General features: G+C 37.3%; 1 protein-coding gene across 8 annotated transcripts in view; it reads right to left on the reverse strand.

The window, feature by feature from the left end:
- Nucleotides 1–12,492, reverse strand: part of Kif16b (kinesin family member 16B) — a 270,389-nt gene that overhangs the window by 165,034 nt on the left and 92,863 nt on the right. The gene's annotated exons all lie outside the window — the stretch shown is intronic.

The following is a 12,492-nucleotide window of genomic DNA, read 5'->3' on the forward strand; positions in this document are numbered from 1 at the left end:
AAAGATTAATGAGATGATTTCTAGAAAATTCTTTGAACTCTTTGGAAGAAAGGTGCTATATAAATAGAAGGTATTAGTTTTCTTATTCTAAAAGGCAATTTTATTCACTCAGGATGAAACATAATACAACTAATATCCACTCTGCTTGCTTTCAACAATGAAAGTTAATCAAGTCAGAAGTCTTCCTAGATCTTTCATTGAACAAACATCAACTCCCTATTCACCAACCCTAATGCTGATATGATTACCATTTTTTAAACAAGTGCCTGGAGTTGTGATTTCTTGCCAAACTAATTTAATATAAATTTAATTACAGCTATACTGATATGTCTGACTTTTGAAATGCTTCCCCATTAACGTTCATTCGCATAAAAAAAAGCGTGAAATCCAGTCTTTGATCTCAAAAGTGTGTGACCGCAGGGAGACAACATGGTTCTGATGTCACGGTCAGTCACTCTTGTACCTGGGAATGGTGGTCAGGGATTCCTACAAAATACTCTTCCCACGCCCTTGGCCTTCATCAATTCCCAAACTATTCTAAAAGGAGTAGCCGCCTTTCTTGGGTTCTTGAGCCAAGCTTAGTATGAAGGGACTCACTTGGCATCTCTGAGTCACAGCACAGGAAGGGGAGCAGAACTCAGACCCCAAATGTGGGGAGTCTAAAGAGAAGCCGTGCTAGGGCTCTCCCTGCAGCCTGACAGGCATCCTAGGGTTTGCCCCTTATTTAAATTAGGCTGCCTCTTCATGCCAGCTGGACATCTGGGCTTGTCTTCCACAGTCTCCTACCCCACTTCTTATCTGATTTTTGTTAGTCCCCTGTAGGCTCAGAAACTTCTTAAAAAAATCACATTTTAACACATGTGTACCAAAGGGTCTTTCCTGTAGGTGTCAAAACTATTTCTGTTTTTACAGCTCCCTTAGAGTTCAATGAGGACCCAAAAGATTTGTGTTTCAGTTCTTAGCTATTGTCTAGAGAGTCAAGACTGTCAAAGGCTATGCGTTTCAACTCTCATAAATACCTAGTTCTATAGAATTATAGAACATAGAAATTTGGAAAATAAGTCATATTGGAGGATTAAAAAAGCCAGTATCCATTCAAAGAAAATTTCAGATAGTTTTACTGTGAATCAGACGGAGTGAGAAAGAATCAACCAATGTACACACACTGTGGTAATTTGCTCTAAAGAAAATGTTTGAAAAAGAATTAAAAATTACACAAGGTTTGATTAAAAGTCACCAAGATTAGATTGTTCTAAGATTTCTCAGCTACAGTTTTAGGGGGGAAATAGAGCATGTTTAAGCTGAGCAGAACTATCTTGAGCCCCACAGCAATCAAGCTGCCATGCAAAGAGAAGCAGAGGTCATCTGCCATGACACTGCCATGCAGCAGAGGGACACCAGAACACAGGAGAGGGAGAAAACAGGCAAGTCAGATGTACCCAGGGAAGCACAGCCAGAAACAAAGAGTGGGGTTTATTAATACAATACAGTGTAGGTACAGAAACACTAAAAACAGACTGGGGGTCTATTTAAGAGTATAAGGGTACAATAAAATAACCACCAATAGTTAGTCCCAAAGCAATCTAAACTTCACAGAAATTCATATTCTCTTCCTCTTACCTCTGCGAATAATTTTAAACTTATACAAAATCTAAGCATATTTCACTATTACTTTTCAAAATACAAGATGCTGCAAAAGCCATGCTCAAAGAAAAATGTATAGCCTTAAATAGTTAATTCCTATACTAAAGGCCTAACGTAAATAAAATGCTTTCATATAAAATAAGGAAATAAGACTCATGCCTCCAAAATGAAAGATAAGTGATCTGAAGATACAAACATAGAATAAAAGAAAAATCTCATGATAAATCTAATGCACAAAAATGAAAACTATGCAAAATTAGTAATAAAAATACATCTTTAATGATAACAGGAGATCAGTTTGCATGATTTGAGCACTTTTCCAACTTTTTCCTTCTTCAACTGAGTTAGAAAAAAGAACTCAAGACTTCATAAAACAAACAGCTCTACTAAAAATATCATCATTAATATTCTCCACAGCTGAGTGGAGAGTGTGATACGACTTTCTCACATACTCTGGTGCCTCACATTTGACCATGTCCCCTGGAGGGGGAGACCTGGTGGCACTCAGAGGAAGGACAGCAAGTAGCCAAGAAGAGACTTGATATCCTATGAGAATATATAGGGGGGACGTAATCCCCCTCAGGAACAGTCATAGGGGAGGGGAATAATGGAAAAATGGGGGGGGAGGAATGGGAGGATATAAGGGATGGGATAAACATTGAGATGTAACAAGAATAAATTAATAAAAAAAAAAAGAAAAAAAATATCATCATCATAATTATTATTTTAGTTCCAGTTTTAGGAGAAACAACTAAAAATCCAACAAAACCAACAACTTCTTTTTCTTCCTCCAAAAGGAAATCAATAAGTAGGAAATGACAAAATCATGTCACATCTCTCTAACCAAACCATTGTCCTATCACTGCATTTGGGCAGATTAAACTAGCATAACCAAACACTGCTACTGAAACCAGAGTACAGGGGGTCTATAAATACATGCATTTGAAAAGCAGAGTGTCTGTGACTGAAAACCACAGTTAACTCAAAATCAAACTGAGGACACAGACAAGACAATGACAGCAGAGTTTTCTCAAAATTACAGGCCAAATTCTTGATGGAATACTGATTAGTCAGTGTCTTCCAATAATTTCCAATTTGGCATCATTAATGTCCAATTCTAGTGGCATAGCTAACAGACAAACGACAGCGATCTAAAGGAATAAAGCTCCTCAGCACTATGAGGCATAGCTAGAGAATTAGAGAAAAGACTTAAAGCCTTAATAAGCTTTTGGCCTACTAAAATATACATGGATAACAGAAAATCACATTTCCAATGCAATTTTCTTCAAACTAGAATTTTGTTAAGCACTGGGACAGACAGAGAATACCAATCATGGGCTATTATATAGAAATTATTTTCTGGAGCTTCAACTTCTACAGGTACACGGGTGTGTAAGAAGGCACCGGCACCGCCTCAGCAGCTGGACATCCTTCGCTCTTGCTTGCTGTTCTCCTACTGGTCCTCTTCTGCTTTATAAAGGGGCAGTCCCTAGTTTCCCTAGGGCATTCAAGGTGTCACTCAAAGAGAGCTCTAATACACGCTAAGCTAAACATGCAAAACCAAAGCACATGACAAGCATTCCTTTCCCTTTCTCACGAGTATTTTAGAGCCAACCTGATGACAGTATCTCACCTGTGCCACGATACTCTGGATTTAGATGCAGCGGAGTTCTCTGAAAACACGGCAAATAGAACCACAGACATAGTGAAGTCAGACTTAGTGACGACACAGAAAGGCTTAATGCTAGTTCTCCCCATAGAGGTAGCTTAGTATCAGAAAACAATAAATACCACAGATGACACAGAAATCGGTACTGACATTTTTTAGAAGTCAGAAGTTTTCAAACAAAAAGCTTGTTACTTTCTAAATAGAATAGGAATACTACATTCCACATCTTCAGCACACAAGTTCTTATGGGAGGGAAGGAGGGAGGGAGGGAGAGAGGGACGGAGGGAGGGAGACAGGGAAGGAGGGAGGGAGGGAGGGAGAGAGGGAAGGAGGGAGGGAGGGAGAGAGGGTAGGAGGGATGGAGGAAGGGACGGAGAGAGAGAAGGGGGAGGGAGCAAGCACATGCTTAAAGTCCAAGATACAGAAATGTATTCCTGGCTGGGAATGTACCTCAAAGGTACTCAGGGCCTCAGGTTTAATTATCAATAATACTCCATCACTTTGGAGGATAAAGTAAGAGGAGCAAGAGCTCTGGACCAGTCTGAACTAGTTAACAAGCTTCTTATCAAAATAATAATAATTAATTAATTTAAATAGTCCCCTAACATACAATGAGAATTAAGCACTAATGATCTACCAACTAAAAGACAACAACAAAAATTAATGCCAATACTCCTCAAATTGTTTTATAAAACAGAAACTGAAAGAATATTTCCAAATTGTTTGCATGAAGTTAGTATTACCATGAGAAAACCAGACAAAGTTCCAACAAAAGGAAAATAATATAACAGGCCAATATCTCTGATGAACACAACCCAAAACTTCTCAATAAATACTTGCAAACAAAATTCAAGAAAAGTAGATTTCATTACAGAGATCGAGGGATAGTTCAACATATGTAAATCAATAAATATAATTCACCACATAAACAGACTAAAGGACAGAAACTGCATGACCTCATGAGATGCAGAAAAGGCCTTTGACAAATTCCAACACCCTTCATGATAAAAAGTCCTGGAAAAACTAAAGATACAAGGGGCACATCACACATAATAAAGGCATTTTACAACAACCCACAGACAAAATCATTATAAACTGAGAGAAACACAAAGAGTTTCCATAAAAAAAGAAAAAAGAATGAGATTACAATATCCACTCTCTCCATACTGGTTCACTATAATATCTAAATTCTTAGCTAGAACAGTAAGTGAAGGAAACAAAATTCAAATAGGAAAAGAAATGAAAATATTCTTATTTACAGAGTATAGGTTCTATACATAAACTACCCTAAAGACTCCACCTAAAAACTTTTATATCTGAATGCATGTGTGTATGCGTACACATGCGCGCGCGCGCACACACACACACACACACACACACACACTTAGCAAAGCAGCTGTATATAAAATTAACACAAAAATCAGTAGCTCCTCTAGTACAAACAACAAGCATACTAAGAAAGAATTAAGGAAAACAATGCCATTCATAATAGCCTTAAAAAATTAAATATTATGGAATAAGTCTAACTAAGAAAGTGTAAAACTTGGGCAATGGAAATTTTATAAGACACTGAAGAAGACCAGAAGATCAAATGACCTCCCATAGACATGGATTGATAGGATTAAATTGTGAAACTACACCTAAAACAACCCATAGATTGAACACAATCTCTATCAAATTTCAAACACAATTCCTCAGAAATTGAAAAAAAAATAACTGTAAGCTTGATGTTGAAAGATACACACACACACACACACACACACACACACACACACACTTGTTAGAGTTATCATCACCAGTCCTGATTTTAAGTTATACTATAGAGCTACAGTAATAAAAACAGAATAAACAAAAAAACAGCATGTTGCTTGTATAACAATGAACATGTTGGCCAACAAAATTGAACAGAGGACATAGACATAAGTCTGTGCACTTACTGTCAACTGATATATAGATACAGATATGCAAACATATATATGCATATATGTGTATATATATACACACCCACATAAGTGTGCATGTATGTACGTATGTGTGTGTGTGTATCTATATACATACACACATATACACATATATATTCAAAAACACACACTGAAGAAAAGATAGGATCTCCAGCAAATGATGCTGGTCAAACTGGAAAGCTGGATATAAAAGGATGAAACTGGATCCACATCTCTTACCCTACACAAAACTCAACTCCAAATGGGTCAAGGATTCAACATAAGATCTGATACCCTAAATCTGACAGAGGAGAAAACAGAGAATAAGATTAAGCTCATTGGCACAGGAAAAGACTTTATGAACATGACCTGTGCAGCCTACAGAACGGGAAAAAAAAACTAGCAACTATGCATCTGACAGAGAGTCAGTATCTAGAACATACAACCATCTCAAAGACTAAACATCAAAAAACAAAACAAAACAAAAAAACCCATAAAACAAAAACAAAATAGAAAACAAACAAACAAACAAAAAAAAAAAAAAAGGAAAAAACTCCAAATAACCCAATTTAAATATGAGTCATGGAACTAAACAGAATTCTCAAAAGATAAAACACAAGTGTCTCAAAACACTTCAAAAATGTTTGACATCCTTAGTCACCAAGGAAATTGTAAGTCAAAACTACTTGGAGATTTCATCTTACCCCACTAATAATAGCCTAGATTTTTTTTTTTTAAATTAAAAATGGAGGAAAAGATGCTGGGATCCTCCTGAGTCAAAATACATAGAGACTATCTTTTCCCTCTTGCTCCAGAACCTTCTATAAAGTCAAACCACAAACTCAACAAACAAACAAACAAACAAACATGCTGGGAAAGGAATTCCCTTATCCATTGCTGCTAGAGTGCAAACTGGTATGATCACCATGGAAAATGGTATGAAAGTTCCTCAAAAAAGCTGAAAATAAATCTACCACGAGATCTAGCTCCCCTAAGGCCACCCTCCCACCACAAGATATTACAGAATAACAATGCTTACCCTCCAGAACTTGACAGGAAGAACCTATTGCCCATGACACTACATATTGGAGTCATGAAACATTGAGAAATTTAATTGGTATTTGTAGTGGATTGAGTAAGAATGACCCCCATAGGTTTAAATATTTGAATTCTTGGTCATTAGGGAATGGCACTGCTTGAGAGGAAGAAGGAGGTGTGGCCTGTTGGAGGAAATGTGTCATCGGGAGTGGACTTTGAGGTTTCAAGGTCTCAAGCTAGGTTCAGTCCCCTCCCTCTCTCCCTCCCTCTCCTTGCTGCCTATGGATCCAGATGTAGAACTCTCATTTACCATGTCTATACACTCAAGTATACCTCTGAAACTATAAGTAAGACCCAATTAACTGTTTTCTTTCATAAGAGTTGCTGTGATCACGGTGTCACTTCGCATCAATAGAACACTAACTGAGATAGTATTCAACCGAAAGCTTCTTCTCTACTGACTAGTTTTCATGGTAGTGGAAGGTATTATACTCACTGTCAGAGAAGAAAAATAACCAGCAGCCTCACCAAGCTGGGAACCCTTTAACATACAATAAACAATATGCCTGGCAAGAGATGCCCACTGGTGTTACAGTGGCATGAATGTTACAGAAGTAACCAACCACTTAAGGTTTTTACTTTGTTTTGTCTGTTTTAAGACACACCCCATAATTTGGAACCCATACTTGACAATGTCAATGAGGCCAAGAACCTGTACCTAGACATGTCACAGTCCCTAGGGGAAAACCCACTTTAGTAATGAACTGCTAAACAGCACAATAGAATGAATCCTAATAACTTACTGTTACGAGATCAGTGCATTGTTCAACCCTCATTCGAAAAGCTTCTTCTTGCTGTAATGGCAATTACAACAAAGACCTACAACTGGTCAACATACAGAGAATGAGACTTGTGGAGTCCTTATCCCTACACCAAAAGTCTACAACATATCTCTCCTCTCAAGGTTCAGGAATCTATGTGAAAGATGAGTCAGACAATTTGTAGGAGCCAGAGGTGGTAGATGACTTCAAGGTAACGGTGTTTTCCAGACAATACAGGGCAGGTGCAACATAAGAACTCACAGATACTGTGACTGCATTCACAAGACCTGCATAGATTCAAGCCAGACAAAAGCCCAAGATGGAGGAGGGGAAGTGGGTGCAAAGTCCTTCCCATAGCAAAGTAGCTACTGGCATTTGATTCCTGCTCTAAGAGGGAGGTTGTTTCTTCTTTTTTTTAATTTTATTTGATTAATTTATTCAGATTACATCTCAACTTTTATCTCATCCCTTGTATCCTCCCATTCCTCCCTCCTTCCACTTTCACCCTATTCCCCTCCTCTATGTCTGTGACCGAGGGGGACTTCCACCACCACTATATGGTCATAGGCTATCAAGTCTCATTGTGGTAGCCTGCTTATTCTTTCTCTGAGTGCCACCAGGCCACCCCATCCAGGGGACGTGGTCAAATATGGGGCACCAGAGTTCGTGTCAGAGTCAGTCCATGTTCTCCACTCAACTGCGGAGAATGTCCTGTCCAAGGGCTAGATCTGAGTAGGGGTTTGATGTTTACTGCATGTATTGTCCTTGGTTGGTGCAGTAGTTTGAGCAGAACCCCTGGGCCCAGATTTGTACATCATAATGTTCTTCTTGTAGGTTTCTAGGACTCTCTAGAACGTTCTATTTCCCCATTCTCCCATACATCTCTCACCTAAAGTCCCAATAGGATGTCCTCACATCTATCCCAAACTCCTGGTAAGTGAAGACGTTCATGGGACATGCCTCTTGGGCTAGTGTCCAATTATAAGTGAGTATATAGAATGTGAGTCTTTCTGCTTCTGGGTTAACTCACTATGATCATTTCTAGTTCCATCCATTTGTCCACAAATTTCAGAATTTCCTTGTTTTTAATAGCTGAGTAGTATTCCATAGTGTAAATGTACCACAGTTTCTTTATTCATTCTTCAATTGAGGGACATTTAGGCTGTTTCCAGATTCTGGCTATTATAAATAAGGCTGCTATGAACATGGTTGAGTATATGTCCTTGTTGTGTGCTGGAACATCTTCTGGGTATATTCCAAAATGTGGAATAGGTGGGTCTTAAGGAAGCCCTATTCTCAGTTTTCTGAGATAGTGCCAGATAGATTTCCAAAGTGGTTTACAAGTTCGCATTCTCCACATCCTCGCCAGCATGTGGTGTCACTTGAGTTTTTTATCTTAGCCATTCTGATGGGTGTAAGATAGAATCTTAGAGTCATTCTGGTTTGCATTTCACTGATGACTAAAGACATTGAGCATCTCTTTAAGTGTTTCTCAGCCATTCGATATTCCTCTGTTGAGAATTCTCTGTTTAGTTCTGAGCCCCATTTCTTAATTGGGTTATTTGGTTTGGTGGTGTTTAATTTCTTGAGTCCTTTATATATTTTGGATACTAGACCTTAGTCAGATGTAGGCTGGTGAAGATCTTTTCCCAGTCTGTGGGCTGTCACTTTATTCTGTTGACAGTGTCTTCTGCCTTACAGAAGCTTCTCAGCCTCATGAAGTTCCATTAATTGATTGTTGACCTTAAGGCCTGGGCTGCTGGTGTTCTGTTCAGGAAATTGTCTCCTGTGCCAATGTGTTCCAGACTCTTCCCCATTTTTTCTTCTACCCAATTTAGTGTCTCTGGTTTTATGTTGAGGTCTTTAATCCATTCGGACTTGAGTTTTGTGTATGGTGATAAATATGGATCTAATTGCATTTTTCCAGTTAGACCAGCACCATTTGTTGAAGATGGTATCCTTTTTCCATTGAATAGATTTGGCTTCTTTGTCAAAAATCAAGTAACCATATGTGTGTGGATTCATTTCTGGGTCTTCGGTTCGATTCCATTGATCAATGAGTCTATTGCTGTGCCAGTACCATGCTGTTTTAATTACTGTTGCTTTACAGTACAGCTTGAGATCAGGTATGGAGATTCCTGCATGGGACCTTTTATTGTATAGGATTGGTTTAGTTATTCTGGGTTTTTTGTTTTTCCATACGAAGTTGAGAATTGATCTTTCCATGTCTTTAAAAAATTGTGTAGGTATTTTGATATGGATTGCATTGAATCTGTAAATGGCTTTTGGTAAGATAGCCATTTTTACTATGTTAATTCTCCTGATCCACGAACAAAGGAGATCTTTCCATTTTCTGATGTCATCTTCAATCTCTTTCTTCAGAGATTTGAAGTCTTTTTTTTTTTTTTTAACAAGTTCTTTACTTCCTTGGTTAGAGTTATTCCTAGATATTTTATATTGCTTGTGGCTATCGCGAAGGGTGTAGTTTCCCTAATTTCTTCCTCTGCATGATTGTTCCTTGTATATAGGAAGGCTACTGACTTTTTTTTAAAGTTTATTTTGTATCCTGCCAATTTGCTGAAGGTGTTTATCAGCTTTAGGAGTTCTCTGGTGGAATTTTACAGGTCACTTATGTACATTATCATATCATCTGCAAATAGGGATAATTTGACTTCCTCCTTTCCCATTTAGATCCCTTTGATCTCCTTTTGTTGTCTTATTGCTCTGGCTAGAACTTCAAGTACTATATTGAAGAGATATGGAGAAAGTGGGCACCCTTGCCTGGTCCCCGATTTTAGAAGAATTTCCTTAAGTATCTCTCCATTTAATTTGATGTTGGCTATTGGCTCGCTGTATATAGCCTTTATTATTTTGAGGTGTGTGCTTTGTATCCCTGTTCTCTCAAAAACTTTAAACACGAATGGATGTTGGATTTTGTCAAATGCTTTTTTTTTTTTTTTTTTTTTTGCATCTAAGGAGATGATCATGTGGGTTTTTTTTTCTCTTAGTTTGTTTATATTTTGGATTACATTGATGGATTTCCATATATTAAACCATCCCTGCATGCCTGGAATGAAGCCTACCTGGTCATGGTGAATGATATCTTTCATGTGTTCTTGTATTTGATTTGTGAGTATTTTATTGAGTATTTTTGCATCAATGTTCATAAGAGAAATTGGTCTGAAATTCACTTTCTTTGTTGGGTCTTTGTAAGGTTGACATATCAAAGTAACTTGGCCTCATAGAATGAATTTGGTAATGTTCCATCCATTTCTAGCTTTTGGAGTAGCTTGAAGAGTATCAGTATTAGCTCTTCTTTGAAGGTCTGGTAGAATTCTGAGCTGAAATCATCTGGCCCTGGGCTTTTTTTGGTTGGGAGACTATCAATGATTGCTTCTATTTCTTTAGGGGAAATGGGACTATTTAGTTTGTTTATCTGTTCTTGACTCAATTTTGGCAAGTGTAATTGATGAAGAAAATTGTTCATTTCCCTTAGATTTTCAAATTTTGTGGCATATATGCCTTTGAAGTAGGATCTTATGATTCTTTGTATTTCTTTAGTGTCTGTTGTTATGTCTCCCTTTTTACTTCTGATTTTGTTGATTTGGTTATTGTCTCTCTGCCTCTCTGTTAGTTTGGCTAACAGTTTGTCTATCTTGTTGATTTTCTCAAAGAACCAGCTCCTGGTTTTGTTGATTCTATGAATTGTTCTCTTTGTTTCTAATTTATTGATTTCAGCCCTGAATTTGATTATTACCAGATGTCTACTCCTCTTGGGTGTTTCTGCTTCTTTTTTTACTAGGGCTTCCAAGTGTGTCGTTAAGTTGCTTATGGGAGGTTGTTTTTTTAATGGTATGACAATCTACAAATTGACTACACTCTGGGGAACACCCTATGCTGGGTGTAGTCTACCAACAGAAATTGGACTCAATGGGTTTAAAAACCAAAGAAAGAGAGAACATGAAGTTGAACAGGTTAGAAGGTTCTCGGAAGAGTTAGTGGATGGGAGAGATACGACCAAAATACATTTTATAAAATTGTCAAAGAATAAATAAAAATATTTATTTTAAGGTGGGTTAAAGGGAACAGCAGCAGGTATGATTAACACCATTCCCATTAATCCAGGCAAAGCCTTTTAATTCTTTTTCTTTTTAGGTTTATTTTCATTTTAAACATGCAAGTTTTGTGTCTACACGCATGCTATACACCATGTAGTGCCTGGTTCCATTGTAGGCCAGAAATAGTCACTGGGTCCCCATGAACTGGAATTACAGAAGTTTCTGATTAAACCAGGATCCTCTGAAAGCATAACAAATGTCCTTAACTGCTGAGCCACCTCTGTAGGCCCAGGTAAAGCTTTTTAGAAAACTTCCCAGGAATTGAGAAGATAAATAATTCTAATGAAGTTTTAAAGAGTTACTGTTGCTGTTGTTTTCTTTCTTTGCTTTTTTTTTTTTTTTTTTTAAAGGCAGGTGGGTTCTACTCCTTGGCTTTCAGCCAAATTGAAGGACCACATCTCAAGCTACCTGCACATGGATAGTAAAAACCATCTAATAAATGACCACCATGTGACTGTCAGCTGGTTACCTAGAAACACTTAGAACCTTAGGACCCTGCTAAAGCAATTCTCCTTCTGACAGCATCAATATATTCACTTGAAATGGCTTACTCCAGATTATTTTTGACCTTTCATCCAATGTCCCTGTGAATGGTGTACCAGTTTTATTTAGTTAAATGTCACACTTGCAATAGCATCTCTAATGTTTAATCATTAGTTATCAGAATGCATCATGCTTATGCTGCTTTGATAAGAGTGTGCCACTAATAATTATAATCATAATTCACTCTGGAAGAAATTTCAAATAATTAGAGCCTTGTGGATATAAGAAATATTTTAATTGCACTGAAATGTATTTGCATGGTTTCACTGCAAGAGATTATAAAAGAATGATCAAAGAAAAACTTACAAAAACATATTAAATGAAAAAAATTGCATGATAAGTTGAATATATAAACTCATGGAAAAATAAAAATTATCCAGAATTAAAGAGAGACTATTGGTGTTTTCTTCAAGGTTGTTAGTAAATATAAAGTCTCTATGATTTTAGATTCTAGTATCATTTGAGAGTGATAGGAATTCTATTTTAAAATATCAACATTTAAAATACAATAAGCATCCCATCTTGTGTAAGTATTAAACGTATGACCAAAACATAGTTTAAACACCATTTCTGTATGTTCAAAGGAACACATTTCTGTTAGCAAATGTATGACATCTGAAGAGCATAGCTCACTGACTTCTCACATCCTTTACCTTATGCCAGACATGTACTCCAAGTCCCAAATCAATGGTTTTCCATTGAGACCCTGTTCTCTCCCT

The sequence above is a fragment of the Acomys russatus genome, chromosome 4 (genome assembly GCF_903995435.1).
Source record: "Acomys russatus chromosome 4, mAcoRus1.1, whole genome shotgun sequence".
Lineage (NCBI taxonomy): Eukaryota > Metazoa > Chordata > Mammalia > Rodentia > Muridae > Acomys > Acomys russatus.